The sequence below is a fragment of the Anabrus simplex genome, chromosome 2 (genome assembly GCF_040414725.1).
Source record: "Anabrus simplex isolate iqAnaSimp1 chromosome 2, ASM4041472v1, whole genome shotgun sequence".
NCBI classification, from domain to species: Eukaryota; Metazoa; Arthropoda; class Insecta; order Orthoptera; family Tettigoniidae; genus Anabrus; species Anabrus simplex.
This window is the reverse complement of record NC_090266.1, coordinates 808143134-808161825: the sequence shown is the minus strand read 5'-3', so window position 1 is coordinate 808161825 and position 18692 is coordinate 808143134.

The window sequence follows — 18692 nt, the reverse complement described above, 5'->3', positions numbered from 1 at the left end:
TTTAGATATATAATCCGCCGAAATTCGCGATCTGACTCGTTTTCTGTGAGAATCCACCAAAATTCCCGATCTGACTCGTTTTCTATTAGATTACGGCACGTTTCCTCCCATTTTTCAATCTTCCTTTCCAGCAATCGATTTCGTACTTCCCGGGCTAGGCTCAGGTATTCCTCCCGGTCAGTTGGCTCCGTAAATCTTTGCCATCTTTTCCTATAATCATTTTAATATGTATAAAATCCTTCAGGAGATCCGGCGTGGTGTCATATTGGGTGCTTTGGCGGCACTGAACCCGCGGCCGGACTGCATTCTTAGTCATTACCCGTCCAGGAGCCGTTTCCAGCGCGATCCGCACATTTGACGACGGTCCGGAACATTATTATTATTATTATTATTATTATTATTATTATTATTACTATTATGTGTTGCTGGAAAGGCTGATGACAGGGAAAACCGGAGTATCCGGAGAAAAACCTGTCCCACCTCCGTTTTTTCCAGCACGAATGTCACATGGAGTGACCGGGATTTGAACCACGGAACCCAGCAGTGAGAGAGGCCCGCGCGCTGCCGCCTTAGCAAAGGAGGATACTTATAAGTACATTAAGAACAGTAAAATCAATGGGTTCACCTCCTTCTACACCCCACCGCCGTTAAGTTTATTTACCGGCAAACCCCCCCCCCAAAAAAAATTAAAAGAAGGCTTGTTTCTTTATGTTTAAAGGAGATTCCAAACACCAATGTTCACGTCTATTGCCGTCAGTTTTGAGATATAAGTATCCCCATAAAAATAATTTATTTTTTTCACTTCATCTCACACTACTCCCCCCCACCCGTAAGTGAATTTTCCCGCAAAAAATACTTGCTTCTTTAATAGTAAAAGATCTTCTAAATACCAATTATCACGACTCTAACTTCTTCAGCTTTTGATTTATGTGTCGTCATGAAAGGAATTCAACTCCTTTACACTCCCACCCTCCAAGATGGTTTCCCCACCGAAACGCGTTTTTCTTTGTTTTTAAAGGAGATCTAAATACGAATTTTCACGTCTGTAACAACTTTAGTTTTTATTAGATGTTTGCATTCTCATACAATTAAGTCAATTAAATTTTCAATACTTTCACCCCCCCCCCCCCCTCATTGGATTTTCCGAGAATACGTGTTTCTTTACTTTTAAAGCAGATTGCAAATATCGAATTTCACGTCTGTAACATCTTCATTTTTGAGATATCAGTAGCCTAATTAAAAGAATTCAACACCATTTTCAGTCACTCTTACCCACCCCCCACCACCCAAGTGGTATTTCCGAAAAATAAAAATACACGATTCGTTATGTTTAATAGAGATAAAAAATACCATTTTTCACTTCTGTAACATGTTAAGTTTTTTTAGATATACTGTAAAAATTCTCATTTTAAAATTTCACCACTTTTGAGTTCCCCTTAGGTGGATTTCCAAAAACAAATCACCTATGTTTCTTTACATTTACAGGAGATTCCAAACACCCACTTTTTACGTCTGTAACATTTTACGTTTCCAAGATATTCTGTAGATATAGTCTTTCAAAAAATTCACCCAATTTGTCACTCCTGTTTAACCGCCATTAATTGGATTTCCAAAAACTAAAAAATACGTGTTTCTTTATTTTTTAAAGGAGGTCCCATATACAAATTTTCGGTTCTGTAATATCTTCAGGTTCTGAAATATAAGTATCCTCATTAAAGGCATTCAACCCATTTTTCACCCTTTTACACCCCTCCTATTGGGATTTACAGGAAACAAAAAAATACGTGTTCCTTTATTTTTAGAGGAGATTCTAACTACCAATTTTTACATCTGTAAATTTTTAAGTTTTAAGATGTAAACACACTCATTTCTAAAAATTCACCCCCCACTTTCAACCCCCAATATTTATATCTTCAAAAAACGAAAAAATACGTGTTTCTTTACTTTTAAAGTAGATACCACATACCAATTTTCAGGTCTGTAATATCTTCAGGTTCTGAAATATAAGAAGCCTCATTAAAGGCATTCAACCCATTATTCACCCTTTTACACCCTTCCTATTGGGATTTTCCGAGAACAAAAGATTACGCGTTTCTTTATTTTTAAAGGAGATTCTAAATACCAATTTTTACATCCATACACTTTAAAAGTTTTGAGATATAGATACACTCATTTTAAAAAATCACCCCCTTTTCACCCCCCCCCCATTAATTGGATTTTCGAAAAACAAAAAAATACGTGATTCTTTATTTTTTAAAGAGATCCCAAACATCAATTTTCAGGTCTGTAATATCTTCAGGTTCTGAGATATAAGTAGCCTCATTAAAGGCATTCAACCCCTTTTTCACCCATTTTTACGATTCCTATTGCGATTTTCAAAAAACCAAAAAATACGTGTTTCTTTATTCTTAATGAAGATTCTAAATATCAATTTTTACATCTGCAAACTTTAAAAGTTTGGAGATATAAATTCACTCATTTTAAAAATTCGCCCCCTTTTCACCCTCCCATTAATTGGATTTTCCAAAAACAAAAAAATACGTGTTTCTTTATTTTTAATAGAGATCAAAAGTACCAAGTTTCAGGTCTGTAACATCTTCAGTTTCTGAGATATAAGTACCGGTATCCTGATTAAAGGCATTCAACCCATTTCCCCACATTTTCACCCTTTTTCATCCCTCCTATTGCGATTTTCTGAAAACAAAAAAATACGTGTTCCTTTATTTTTAAGGAAGGTTCTAAATACCAATTTTTACAGCTGCAAACTTTAAAAGTTTGGAGATATAGATTCACTCATTTTAAAAATTCACCCCCTTTTCACCCTCCCATTAATTGGATTTTCCAAAAACAAAAAAATACGTGTTTCTTTATTTTTAAAAGAGATCAAACGTACCAATTTTCAGGTCTGTAATATCTTCAGTTTCTGAGATATAGGTACCGGTATCCTGATTAAAGGCATTCAACCCATTTTCCCCATTTTCACCCTTTTTCACCCCTCCTATTGGGATTTTCTGAAAACAAAAAAATACGTGTTTCCTTATTTTTAAAGACGATTCTAAATACCAATTTTTACATCTGTAAACTTTTAAAGTTTTGAGATATAGAGCAACTCATTTTAAAATTTCACCCCCGTTTTCACCCCCTTAGCGAAGGAATATCCCAAAATCCTCTCTTAGCGAGCACCTACGTCTTAATATGAATATATCCCCAAAATTTCATCTCTTTATGTCCAGTAGTTTTGGCTCGGCGATGATGAATCAGTCAGTCAGGACAAGTTATTTTATATATATATAGATGTCCGGTGCGGGATGCAAGGCAAGCAAGTGCGTAGTTTTTATGTGACCAAGCTCGATAGCTGCAGTCGCTTAAGTGCGGCCAGTATCCGGTATTCGGGAGATAATGGGTTCGAGTCCCACTGTCGGCAGCCCTGAAAATGGTTTTCCTTGGTTTCCCGCTTCTATCCCTTTCCTGTCCCATCGTCGCCATATGACCTAACTGTGTCGGTGCGACGTAAAGCAACTTGCCAAAAAAAAAAATGTCCTTATGTGACTTGACATCGTGATCATAGACACGATGTCTCCAGTCTTACGAGGAACCCGAACCACAGAACAGTGACTTCCCCTTTTAAAAATTTCACATGCTTCGGCATGGGTTCGAACCGAGGCTGCCATGGTGAGAAGCCAGTGACTATGAAATTCGGCTATCATGACCCCAGATGGTACATCTATATACGGGTTTGGTTATGTTAAAAAGACACAAATCTGTTAATTACGCCCTCTTCAGATTAAATAAATGTATGTATGGCTACCCCTTACTTTCGTTTACTGATACGGGGTCGAGAAGGAGCTAAGATAGGCTTTACAGCCGGATGCCCTTTCTGACGCCAACCTCAGTTGAGGAGCCAATGGTGTTGAATTCTGGTGAATGGAACTGGATATGGAGGTGGAAGGAATCAGCTGTGGCCTGTGAGTAAGAACTGTCCCGGCATTGGAAGTGAAAATAGGAAACCAAAGGAAACCATTCTCAGGGCAGCCGGTAGTGGAGTTCGAAACAACTCATCTCCCGAATATAGAGCTTGGCCCCATATCCGCAGTCCCTTAACACGCACGACCACTCCACTCGATGAATACATTAATGAATCAATGCCACATGTAACCCTCCAGTTCACGTAGTTGAACAGTAAATTACAGGTGATGAAAAAACGTGTCGTCTAAATTTACGCCCAAGTGATACTTTCACTTTCTTCAATACCGGTACTGTATAACATTTCAAAGCATTCCAATCTGTCTGAGTAGCTCGGGCGTTAGAGCGTTGTCCTTCTGAGCTCAAGTTGGCGGGTTCGATTCAGCTCAGTCCGCTGGTGTTTGAAAGTGCTCGGGTCGGTAAATTGAACAGCACGTAAAAGAATTCCTGCGGGAGCAAATTCCAGCACCTCGGCATCTTCAAACACCGTAGAAGTACTGAGGGGAATGTCTGTCTGTTAGGTCATCAGCCCAGAGGCTGGTTGGATCCTCAAATAGCACCACCAAAGGTTATGCGGTTATAAGGAAACCACAAAAACCAATGGCAGCACCAAAATGAGGCGAACTAGGCAAGATGAGGAGTGAGGTAGTTTGCCATTGCTTTCCTCACTGGGTCAGAAAGTGCTATTGCAGCACGACTGACCCTATGAGCAGCACCTTTCATAACACTCAGATGCACTAGTCATGCTCCGAATGTCATTACTCAGCACCACCCATACCCCAGCAACTTCCATATTGTCACAGCCATGGATATTGACTGGGACTTTGGTGGAAGCTACACTTTACTCTGGCCTGTGCCAAGAGATGGATGCAAAAGTACTGTATCCATCAAGAAATGACAGCAGGCAGCCTGAGGGGAATATAAACCAATAACATTATTATTACAAATATTCTGAGGATGACTAAGTTGCAGACTTTCATTGACATGTCCCTATCATTTTCAACATCGTTTCCTTTATCGGTAAATGAACTTCATTCGTTATATTATTTTACCCATGGCGACGAACGCTGGAAATTGTCGAGCTCAATCAATTACATTGTTTACTCCGCTGATAGGAGGTGACTACCCTGTATCAGCCGTTTTGGTGTACTTATTATACTTGTCACTGCAGAGGCAGTGAAATAAATACCTACCATCTAATTTACGAGATAACAACTTAGTATTGAATAGGTGGAAAACTCTACTGTGCATTATTTATATGTTATCTCAGTTTAACACGGACCAACAATATGATATTCATAACCCTTAATTATTTACGAGATACTAGCAGGTCAATTGACTATACAGTAATATATCTCATATTCGTCCAGGAAACAAATGTTTGCCCCTTTCTCATGTCTTCTGCGTGACCTTGATGGTATATCAACTTTCTTTAAAGTTTCCGTAGCTATTTCTATCCGCCTCTGCACTCCGCACTTGGCACGCATTTTGATAAACGTGCCCCCAGCCTGCCTTACCCAGTTTGTTTGTTTACGCATCTGTGTAGACAGCTGTGTATATTGTGCGGTACAGCACGCGTACCTTCATCGGAACCAAGACGCCTCCTATGTAGTAAATAACATAGCATTTGTTCTACTTGTCCAAGTGGTACCGAGAGATTTTAGACCTAAAGCCCGTAAGTCCTCCAATACCTCTCATTCCCAAACTAAAGCCGAACGCTCTGTTCTCTGTCCAGAAGAAAAGCCAGAATGCCCGGAAAACCTCTGTCCAGAACTAAACTAGAAGATTGTGCTTTTTTTTATTGCTAGTTGCTTTACGTCGCACCGACACATATAGGTCTTATGGCGACGATGGGACAGGAAAGGGCTGGGAGTGGGAAGGAAGCGGCCGTGGCCTTAATTAAGGTACAGCCCCGGCATTTGCCTGGTGTGAAAATGGGAAACCATGGAAAACCATTTTCAGGGCTGCCGACAGTGGGATTCGAACCTACTATCTCCCGAATACTGGATACTGGCCGCACTTAAGCGACTGCAGCTATCGAGCTCGGTGATTGTGCTAATCGTTCGGTCCAGAACTATAGCTACAGCGTCCGGGTGACCTCTCTGTCCAGGACCACAGCTACTAAGTCCTGATAATCTCTCCGGTCATAAAAAAGTTAGAAAGTCCGATAATACCTCTGACCACAACTACAACTAAAACGTCCTTATGACCTCTCTGTCCATTACTACAGCTACTACGTCCTGATAATGTCTCTGCTCAGAATCAAACTAGAGCGTCCTGATGATATCTCGGTCTAGAACCAAGCAAGAATTTCCTGACAATCTCTTTGTTCCGGACTACAAGCTACTACGTCCTGGTAATCTCCCTGTCCATAACCAAGCTAGAACGCCCTGATAATCTCTGTCCCGGACTACAGCTACTACGACCTGATACACTTTCTGTCCAGAAACAAGCTAGAACGCCGTGATAATCTCTGTCCAGGACCACAGCTGCTAAGTCCTGATAACTTTTCTGTCCAGAAACAAGCTACAACGTCCTGATAATCTCTGTCCAGGGCTTCATCCTCTACGTCCTGATAATTTCTCTGTCCAGAACTACAGCTAGAACATCCTGATAATTTCTCTGTCCAGGACTATAACTAGAACATCCTGATAATTTCTCTGTCCAGGACTACAGCTAGAACATCCTGATATTTCCTCTGTCCTGGACTACAGCTAGAACGTCCTGATAACCCCTCTGTCCAGGACTACAGCAAGAATGTCCTGATAATCCCTCTGTCCTGGACTACAGCTAGAATGTCCGGATAATCCCTCTGTCCTGGACTACAGCAAGAATGTCCTGATAATTTCTCTGTCCAGGACTACAGCTAGAACGTCCTGATAATCCCTCTGTCCAGGACTGTAGCTGCTACGTTCTGATCATCTCCCACTCGAGGACTCTAGCTAGAACACCCGGTTTATATCTCTGTCCGGGACTTCAACTTCTAAAAAGAACCAAAACCATGTTGCAACAGCCCCGAAGGGCCATTGCCATCCAAGCGACCGCTGCTCAGCCCAAACGCCTGCAGATTTTGAGGTATCGTGTGGTCAGCACGATGAATCCTCTCTGCCGTTATTCTTGGCTTTCTAGACCGGAGCCGCCATCTAACTGTCAGATAGCTCCTCAATTGTAATCAAGCATGCTGAGTGGACCTCGGATCAGCCCTCAAATCCAGATAAAAATCACTGACTTGGCCAGGAATCGAACCCGTGTCCTCCGGGTAGACTAGAGCTTCTTTGTGCTGATAATATCTCTGTCCAGGACTACAGCTACTAAATCCTGATCATTTCTCCGTTCAGAACCAAGCTAGAACGTCCTGATAATCTATCTGCCCGGGACTACAGCTTCTTCGTGTTGATAAAACGAAGGGCGTACTATATTGTTTTACACTTCATTTTTCCTACCCAAATGAAGTACATTCCACATCAATTGTTACGTTCACCTTCTCAACCTAATCTTCTTGTAACTGTATGTACTTTTGCCATCGATGTGTCAGTCTCTCCAGACCTTCCTGAAACCGTTCTTTCGGAGTGCTGTGTACCCATGCCTTGACAGCTGTGTCCAGTTCTGCAAAATCCGCAAAACGGCGACCACGCAGAGGTTTCTTCATGTTCCCAAACAGGTGGTAATCACTTGGTGCCAAGTCGGGAGAGTATGGTGAGTGTGGCAGCACCGTGAATCCCATTCGATCAATGGCAGCGGTGGTCTCTCGGCTCATCGCCAGTCACAAGCCTAGCCATGAAATCGGCTGGGTCTTGATCATGGCGTTACAGAAGTTCTCTGCACACGTCCACAAGCCTCTGCTTTTCGTCTGCAGACAGGAGTCTAGGCACCTACGTGGATGACATCTTCCCCAACTGTAAGTGGCCTTGCACGATCTGCTGCAGGGTGTTTCGGCTAATTGCCGTGGCTGCCTCCATTTCCAAAAATGTGATGCATTTGTTTCCTTGGATGGCCTGTTCGACCCGGGCAATGTTGGCTGGTTTTGACACTGTTACATTCCTTCTAAAACTGGTTCCGTTGTTCACCGATGTGCTCCCTGTTTTCCAACCTTCCACCCAGTTGTAAACTGTTTTCTGAAACGGCGCATGTTCTCCACAGACTGCCACCAAGCGCCGATGAATTTCTGCAGTGGTCACGCCTTCTTTCCATAGTAATCAAGTCGTATAGTGCTGTCCCCGACAGTTGCTTTCCATGTTGTCTGCTCCTGCGCTGACAGTGTTGTTATGAAATGATTATGACGAGTGCATTCGTTGGCCCCTGTGCATATGCTGCTACAAAACGGTGGAACAAGATACTCGTTACACGTCACCACTTTCAAAATTGAAATGTGAACCATACCCGGACGTACAAAAAATAAGTGTAAAACAAACTAGTGCGCCCCTCGTATCTCTGTCCAGGACTACAGCTACTACGTCACGTCTCAGTTGTTCGGTGCCCACGTAAATATGGATGTTCTGTGGCTATGCTCACGATTTCAATAGTCACGTAAAAGTACAAGCGTGTTTGTTTGTTTTGTTGAAAAATTCGTACATGTTATAGAGAAACAGCTCTTTGGAACTCGCACTAATACAATATATACTATATACGAGTAACTCGGAATATGTGTTTCAGAGAATTCGTTCAATTAATGTGGAATCTATTTGTGCCGATAAATGTGCTTCTTAAGAAGAATACCATCAGACTACTTGCGATGAACATCCTGATTCTCCATTGTGACATCAGAAACCTTCTGAAGATTATTAAGTGAACTCAGAGCTATGGATGGCTATCCGAATCGTATAATATTAATGTCGGACAGTAATCCTATACAGAAACTTTGAATACCAATCCATTCGGTTCGGTTCGGTTCGGTTCGAGTTATTACTTTCAAAGTAATACTCTACACATCTTCGCAAGCAGAGCCAAATTTATAGCATTATATGATGAACTGATTCCCAAAAATCAGTCAGCGATTGAAATGTGGGTTACTGGTCGCATTCTCATTATTTCAGTTCAGGGAGTAACCACACTTTCAGAAAGTACTGTACATGGAAGTGCTAGTCGCGTTCAGTTCTTAGAAACTAGTGAGCTTCACATCAACACTCAATGTAATCCTAATGTTATTACGTAGCTTAACGTCATATTCTTCCTATTTCCAATCCCGTACTCAAAACCTCAACGTCTTCCACCACTCATATGCATTACTGGTTCGCAAGTCAGTAAACGTCCAGCCGCACGAACAGTCAATATATGCACCCGATAAATTGTTTCCCTAAACATCGTGTAGGTCTAGGATTTTCAATAAACAATTATTTCGAGCGCAGCGAAAATAACAATGTTAAAACTTCTGAGTTAGTACCAACTGGCTTTAGCACTTGCACAGGAAACGTTATATGCAAACACTAGCAAGATACCCGTGCTTCGCTACGGTATTGTACTGAAATTTATAATTGAATGCTTATTGTTTTAGATATATAATCCGCCGAAATTCGCGATCTGACTCGTTTTCTGTGAGAATCCACCAAAATTCCCGATCTGACTCGTTTTCTATTAGATTACGGCACGTTTCCTCCCATTTTTCAATCTTCCTTTCCAGCAATCGATTTCGTACTTCCCGGGCTAGGCTCAGGTATTCCTCCCGGTCAGTTGGCTCCGTAAATCTTTGCCATCTTTTCCTATAATCATTTTAATATGTATAAAATCCTTCAGGAGATCCGGCGTGGTGTCATATTGGGTGCTTTGGCGGCACTGAACCCGCGGCCGGACTGCATTCTTAGTCATTACCCGTCCAGGAGCCGTTTCCAGCGCGATCCGCACATTTGACGACGGTCCGGAACATTATTATTATTATTATTATTATTATTATTATTATTATTACTATTATGTGTTGCTGGAAAGGCTGATGACAGGGAAAACCGGAGTATCCGGAGAAAAACCTGTCCCACCTCCGTTTTTTCCAGCACGAATGTCACATGGAGTGACCGGGATTTGAACCACGGAACCCAGCAGTGAGAGAGGCCCGCGCGCTGCCGCCTTAGCAAAGGAGGATACTTATAAGTACATTAAGAACAGTAAAATCAATGGGTTCACCTCCTTCTACACCCCACCGCCGTTAAGTTTATTTACCGGCAAACCCCCCCCCCCCAAAAAAAAATTAAAAGAAGGCTTGTTTCTTTATGTTTAAAGGAGATTCCAAACACCAATGTTCACGTCTATTGCCGTCAGTTTTGAGATATAAGTATCCCCATAAAAATAATTTATTTTTTTCACTTCATCTCACACTACTCCCCCCCACCCGTAAGTGAATTTTCCCGCAAAAAATACTTGCTTCTTTAATAGTAAAAGATCTTCTAAATACCAATTATCACGACTCTAACTTCTTCAGCTTTTGATTTATGTGTCGTCATGAAAGGAATTCAACTCCTTTACACTCCCACCCTCCAAGATGGTTTCCCCACCGAAACGCGTTTTTCTTTGTTTTTAAAGGAGATCTAAATACGAATTTTCACGTCTGTAACAACTTTAGTTTTTATTAGATGTTTGCATTCTCATACAATTAAGTCAATTAAATTTTCAATACTTTCACCCCCCCCCCCCCCCTCATTGGATTTTCCGAGAATACGTGTTTCTTTACTTTTAAAGCAGATTGCAAATATCGAATTTCACGTCTGTAACATCTTCATTTTTGAGATATCAGTAGCCTAATTAAAAGAATTCAACACCATTTTCAGTCACTCTTACCCACCCCCCACCACCCAAGTGGTATTTCCGAAAAATAAAAATACACGATTCGTTATGTTTAATAGAGATAAAAAATACCATTTTTCACTTCTGTAACATGTTAAGTTTTTTTAGATATACTGTAAAAATTCTCATTTTAAAATTTCACCACTTTTGAGTTCCCCTTAGGTGGATTTCCAAAAACAAATCACCTATGTTTCTTTACATTTACAGGAGATTCCAAACACCCACTTTTTACGTCTGTAACATTTTACGTTTCCAAGATATTCTGTAGATATAGTCTTTCAAAAAATTCACCCAATTTGTCACTCCTGTTTAACCGCCATTAATTGGATTTCCAAAAACTAAAAAATACGTGTTTCTTTATTTTTTAAAGGAGGTCCCATATACAAATTTTCGGTTCTGTAATATCTTCAGGTTCTGAAATATAAGTATCCTCATTAAAGGCATTCAACCCATTTTTCACCCTTTTACACCCCTCCTATTGGGATTTACAGGAAACAAAAAAATACGTGTTCCTTTATTTTTAGAGGAGATTCTAACTACCAATTTTTACATCTGTAAATTTTTAAGTTTTAAGATGTAAACACACTCATTTCTAAAAATTCACCCCCCACTTTCAACCCCCAATATTTATATCTTCAAAAAACGAAAAAATACGTGTTTCTTTACTTTTAAAGTAGATACCACATACCAATTTTCAGGTCTGTAATATCTTCAGGTTCTGAAATATAAGAAGCCTCATTAAAGGCATTCAACCCATTATTCACCCTTTTACACCCTTCCTATTGGGATTTTCCGAGAACAAAAGATTACGCGTTTCTTTATTTTTAAAGGAGATTCTAAATACCAATTTTTACATCCATACACTTTAAAAGTTTTGAGATATAGATACACTCATTTTAAAAAATCACCCCCTTTTCACCCCCCCCCCATTAATTGGATTTTCGAAAAACAAAAAAATACGTGATTCTTTATTTTTTAAAGAGATCCCAAACATCAATTTTCAGGTCTGTAATATCTTCAGGTTCTGAGATATAAGTAGCCTCATTAAAGGCATTCAACCCCTTTTTCACCCATTTTTACGATTCCTATTGCGATTTTCAAAAAACCAAAAAATACGTGTTTCTTTATTCTTAATGAAGATTCTAAATATCAATTTTTACATCTGCAAACTTTAAAAGTTTGGAGATATAAATTCACTCATTTTAAAAATTCGCCCCCTTTTCACCCTCCCATTAATTGGATTTTCCAAAAACAAAAAAATACGTGTTTCTTTATTTTTAATAGAGATCAAAAGTACCAAGTTTCAGGTCTGTAACATCTTCAGTTTCTGAGATATAAGTACCGGTATCCTGATTAAAGGCATTCAACCCATTTCCCCACATTTTCACCCTTTTTCATCCCTCCTATTGCGATTTTCTGAAAACAAAAAAATACGTGTTCCTTTATTTTTAAGGAAGGTTCTAAATACCAATTTTTACAGCTGCAAACTTTAAAAGTTTGGAGATATAGATTCACTCATTTTAAAAATTCACCCCCTTTTCACCCTCCCATTAATTGGATTTTCCAAAAACAAAAAAATACGTGTTTCTTTATTTTTAAAAGAGATCAAACGTACCAATTTTCAGGTCTGTAATATCTTCAGTTTCTGAGATATAGGTACCGGTATCCTGATTAAAGGCATTCAACCCATTTTCCCCATTTTCACCCTTTTTCACCCCTCCTATTGGGATTTTCTGAAAACAAAAAAATACGTGTTTCCTTATTTTTAAAGACGATTCTAAATACCAATTTTTACATCTGTAAACTTTTAAAGTTTTGAGATATAGAGCAACTCATTTTAAAATTTCACCCCCGTTTTCACCCCCTTAGCGAAGGAATATCCCAAAATCCTCTCTTAGCGAGCACCTACGTCTTAATATGAATATATCCCCAAAATTTCATCTCTTTATGTCCAGTAGTTTTGGCTCGGCGATGATGAATCAGTCAGTCAGGACAAGTTATTTTATATATATATAGATAGACTAGCAAGATACCCGTGCTTCGCTACGGTATTGTACTGAAATTTATAATTGAATGCTTATTGTTTTAGATATATAATCCGCCGAAATTCGCGATCTGACTCGTTTTCTGTGAGAATCCACCAAAATTCCCGATCTGACTCGTTTTCTATTAGATTACGGCACGTTTCCTCCCATTTTTCAATCTTCCTTTCCAGCAATCGATTTCGTACTTCCCGGGCTAGGCTCAGGTATTCCTCCCGGTCAGTTGGCTCCGTAAATCTTTGCCATCTTTTCCTATAATCATTTTAATATGTATAAAATCCTTCAGGAGATCCGGCGTGGTGTCATATTGGGTGCTTTGGCGGCACTGAACCCGCGGCCGGACTGCATTCTTAGTCATTACCCGTCCAGGAGCCGTTTCCAGCGCGATCCGCACATTTGACGACGGTCCGGAACATTATTATTATTATTATTATTATTATTATTATTATTATTACTATTATGTGTTGCTGGAAAGGCTGATGACAGGGAAAACCGGAGTATCCGGAGAAAAACCTGTCCCACCTCCGTTTTTTCCAGCACGAATGTCACATGGAGTGACCGGGATTTGAACCACGGAACCCAGCAGTGAGAGAGGCCCGCGCGCTGCCGCCTTAGCAAAGGAGGATACTTATAAGTACATTAAGAACAGTAAAATCAATGGGTTCACCTCCTTCTACACCCCACCGCCGTTAAGTTTATTTACCGGCAAACCCCCCCCCCCCCAAAAAAAATTAAAAGAAGGCTTGTTTCTTTATGTTTAAAGGAGATTCCAAACACCAATGTTCACGTCTATTGCCGTCAGTTTTGAGATATAAGTATCCCCATAAAAATAATTTATTTTTTTCACTTCATCTCACACTACTCCCCCCCACCCGTAAGTGAATTTTCCCGCAAAAAATACTTGCTTCTTTAATAGTAAAAGATCTTCTAAATACCAATTATCACGACTCTAACTTCTTCAGCTTTTGATTTATGTGTCGTCATGAAAGGAATTCAACTCCTTTACACTCCCACCCTCCAAGATGGTTTCCCCACCGAAACGCGTTTTTCTTTGTTTTTAAAGGAGATCTAAATACGAATTTTCACGTCTGTAACAACTTTAGTTTTTATTAGATGTTTGCATTCTCATACAATTAAGTCAATTAAATTTTCAATACTTTCACCCCCCCCCCCCCCCCTCATTGGATTTTCCGAGAATACGTGTTTCTTTACTTTTAAAGCAGATTGCAAATATCGAATTTCACGTCTGTAACATCTTCATTTTTGAGATATCAGTAGCCTAATTAAAAGAATTCAACACCATTTTCAGTCACTCTTACCCACCCCCCACCACCCAAGTGGTATTTCCGAAAAATAAAAATACACGATTCGTTATGTTTAATAGAGATAAAAAATACCATTTTTCACTTCTGTAACATGTTAAGTTTTTTTAGATATACTGTAAAAATTCTCATTTTAAAATTTCACCACTTTTGAGTTCCCCTTAGGTGGATTTCCAAAAACAAATCACCTATGTTTCTTTACATTTACAGGAGATTCCAAACACCCACTTTTTACGTCTGTAACATTTTACGTTTCCAAGATATTCTGTAGATATAGTCTTTCAAAAAATTCACCCAATTTGTCACTCCTGTTTAACCGCCATTAATTGGATTTCCAAAAACTAAAAAATACGTGTTTCTTTATTTTTTAAAGGAGGTCCCATATACAAATTTTCGGTTCTGTAATATCTTCAGGTTCTGAAATATAAGTATCCTCATTAAAGGCATTCAACCCATTTTTCACCCTTTTACACCCCTCCTATTGGGATTTACAGGAAACAAAAAAATACGTGTTCCTTTATTTTTAGAGGAGATTCTAACTACCAATTTTTACATCTGTAAATTTTTAAGTTTTAAGATGTAAACACACTCATTTCTAAAAATTCACCCCCCACTTTCAACCCCCAATATTTATATCTTCAAAAAACGAAAAAATACGTGTTTCTTTACTTTTAAAGTAGATACCACATACCAATTTTCAGGTCTGTAATATCTTCAGGTTCTGAAATATAAGAAGCCTCATTAAAGGCATTCAACCCATTATTCACCCTTTTACACCCTTCCTATTGGGATTTTCCGAGAACAAAAGATTACGCGTTTCTTTATTTTTAAAGGAGATTCTAAATACCAATTTTTACATCCATACACTTTAAAAGTTTTGAGATATAGATACACTCATTTTAAAAAATCACCCCCTTTTCACCCCCCCCCCCATTAATTGGATTTTCGAAAAACAAAAAAATACGTGATTCTTTATTTTTTAAAGAGATCCCAAACATCAATTTTCAGGTCTGTAATATCTTCAGGTTCTGAGATATAAGTAGCCTCATTAAAGGCATTCAACCCCTTTTTCACCCATTTTTACGATTCCTATTGCGATTTTCAAAAAACCAAAAAATACGTGTTTCTTTATTCTTAATGAAGATTCTAAATATCAATTTTTACATCTGCAAACTTTAAAAGTTTGGAGATATAAATTCACTCATTTTAAAAATTCGCCCCCTTTTCACCCTCCCATTAATTGGATTTTCCAAAAACAAAAAAATACGTGTTTCTTTATTTTTAATAGAGATCAAAAGTACCAAGTTTCAGGTCTGTAACATCTTCAGTTTCTGAGATATAAGTACCGGTATCCTGATTAAAGGCATTCAACCCATTTCCCCACATTTTCACCCTTTTTCATCCCTCCTATTGCGATTTTCTGAAAACAAAAAAATACGTGTTCCTTTATTTTTAAGGAAGGTTCTAAATACCAATTTTTACAGCTGCAAACTTTAAAAGTTTGGAGATATAGATTCACTCATTTTAAAAATTCACCCCCTTTTCACCCTCCCATTAATTGGATTTTCCAAAAACAAAAAAATACGTGTTTCTTTATTTTTAAAAGAGATCAAACGTACCAATTTTCAGGTCTGTAATATCTTCAGTTTCTGAGATATAGGTACCGGTATCCTGATTAAAGGCATTCAACCCATTTTCCCCATTTTCACCCTTTTTCACCCCTCCTATTGGGATTTTCTGAAAACAAAAAAATACGTGTTTCCTTATTTTTAAAGACGATTCTAAATACCAATTTTTACATCTGTAAACTTTTAAAGTTTTGAGATATAGAGCAACTCATTTTAAAATTTCACCCCCGTTTTCACCCCCTTAGCGAAGGAATATCCCAAAATCCTCTCTTAGCGAGCACCTACGTCTTAATATGAATATATCCCCAAAATTTCATCTCTTTATGTCCAGTAGTTTTGGCTCGGCGATGATGAATCAGTCAGTCAGGACAAGTTATTTTATATATATATAGATTAGCATTTAACAGATGGGGACACTACAGTAATCCGATGGCTAAAGTGAATGCGAAGATTCAGGGTTCAGAGTAGGGCATTATTTCAAATCTCTTCTTTCTTAATCTGTTACCCTCCAGGTTTTTATCTTATTTTTATTAACAGTTTAGCATTTGATCAGTAAGACCATGCTGCCAGCTCTGTACATTTAGAAAACAGGAAGGTCAAAGAGCAACATCTTTACAACATGGGACCTTTCGTGGCATTTTGACTGATTGGTGATAGAAAGCCACGCTACAGGAACTTTGGTTGGATGAGAACAGTTTAACTACAGACTATAGAACAAACGTATCACAATGTTAAATTGGCTTCGGTTAAAAATGTGGCAATTGCTTGATATATACGGATGTCATAGCTGATGAACAACGACGAAACGGAAGTGGGAAGTGGAACTTTGAGTTGTATAAGTGTTTGATATAAATTGATTACTTGTGGTTTGTATCTAGTGCATCCTAAAATTGTATGGTTGAGGTCTGTTTGGTTTTTCCCTCGGACTCAGCGAGGGATCCCATCTCTCCCGCCTCAAGGGCAGTGTCCTGGAGCGTGAGACTTTGGGTCGGGGGACAAAACTGGGCAGAATGACCAGTACCTCGCCCAGGCGGCCTCACCTGCTATGCTGAACAGAGGCCTTGTGGGGGGATGGGAAAGTTGGAAGGGATGGACAAGGAAGAGGGAAAGAAGCGGCCGTGGCCTTAGGCTAGGTACCATCGCAGCATTTGCCTGGAGGAGAAGTGGGAAACCACGGAAAACCACTTCCAGGATGGCTGAAGTGGGAATCGAACACACCTCTACTCATTTGACCTCCCGAGGCAGAGTGGACCCCGTTCCAGCCCTCGTACCACTTTTCAAATTTCGTGGCAGAGCCGGGAATCGAAACCCCGGGCCTCCGGGGGTGGCAGCTAATCTCAATAACCACTACACCATAGAGGCGGACTTCCAAATCTCTGCTAAGGTTTATATTCATTTGTGTTATTGAACGGATTTTCCGTTGTTCCCCTATTTGACACTAGGAAAATGCTGGAGCTGAGCCACTTCCTTCCCAGTCCTATCCCTTTAGTATCCCATCGTCACCAAAATACCTAACTGAGTCGGTGTGACGCTTAAAACACTTGCAAATCTAACGAAACGGTAAATTGAAACATCATACTTTCATCTCCGTACGATATCGTGTTTCTCGACTCTCATTTGATATGCTTCTTTCATATACTACACCATAATTATGACAGATTTTATTTGTATTCGGGTCATGAATTTGATAAATTCTCACAATGAGCAGCACATTGTTTTGGTACGATAGCTTTTCTGTCTAAAGTTATTTATAAACATGCGTATTATCACGAAATCACTGCGTCATATCTTGAGAATAACAGTTGTGTTTCTGATGTAGTATACTCGAAAAGAACATGTTAAAGTCTTAAAATTCTCTTTTGCACTGTTATGTTTTTCTTCTATATTCAGAGACAATCAGAGTGCTTACAATTGAGGTAGATACCTGGCGTGTACGTGTACTGAAAATCTGATCCTGACAGTCCCTTTGTGGTATAAAACCACGCTGGTTTTCATCCCACTTACTCTCAACCACTCAACCAGTTATCGCCCCCCCCCCCCCCCTCTTCCTACTTTGCCTGGTACACCGGTCAATGAAATACCGCGATAGCTGTTGCAATAATTCCTGTTCCCTTGCTTATAGATAGGTGAAATTACTGCTTTCCTCCCTCCATACTAATCTTATTATTCTGTGAAGCCATTTCATCCCTACCGAGCTCGATAGCTGCAGTCGCTTAAATGCGGCCAGTATCCAGTATTCGGGAGATAGTAGGTTCGAACCCCACTGTCGGCAGCCCTGAAAATGGTTTTCCGTGGTTTCCCATTTTCACACCAGGCAAATGCTGGGGCTGTACCTTAATTAAGGCCACGGCCGCTTCCTTCCCACTCGTAGCCCTTTCCTCTCCCATCGTCGCCGTAAGACCTATCTGTGTCGGTGCGACGTAAAACAACTAGCAAAAAATAGCATTTCATCCCTGCCTTCCCACTACATTTCACCATTTCAGGTCAAATTTAATCTATTCCTGCTGCTTTATGACAGTGGAGTTTATTTTACCATCTTTTCTCCACTTCCTCAAGCGTACTTTCACCAACATCATTGTCCTCCTCCCCATGAGCTCGGTTGTTCGTGACGTTACCAGAAAGATTTCCTTTTATGTTGAGATTTTTAAAATATTCCTTCCACCTGTCCAATGATTCCCTGGGAACTATTATGTGTTCACCTGATTTACCCAAAACACTGTTCATTTCCTTTCCTCCTCCCTTTCTAAGATTCTGTATTACTGTCCAGAAAGGTTTCGCTGCTGTTTGACGTAGCCCTTCCAGGTTATTACCGAAATCTTCCCACGATTTCTTCTTGGATTATACAACTATTTGTTTCGCTCAGTTTCTTTCATCTACGTACAATTCCCTGTCTGCATCAGTCCTTGTATGGAGCCATTTCTGACACGCCTTCTTTTTGCGTTTATAAGCTGCTCTCACTTCATAATTCC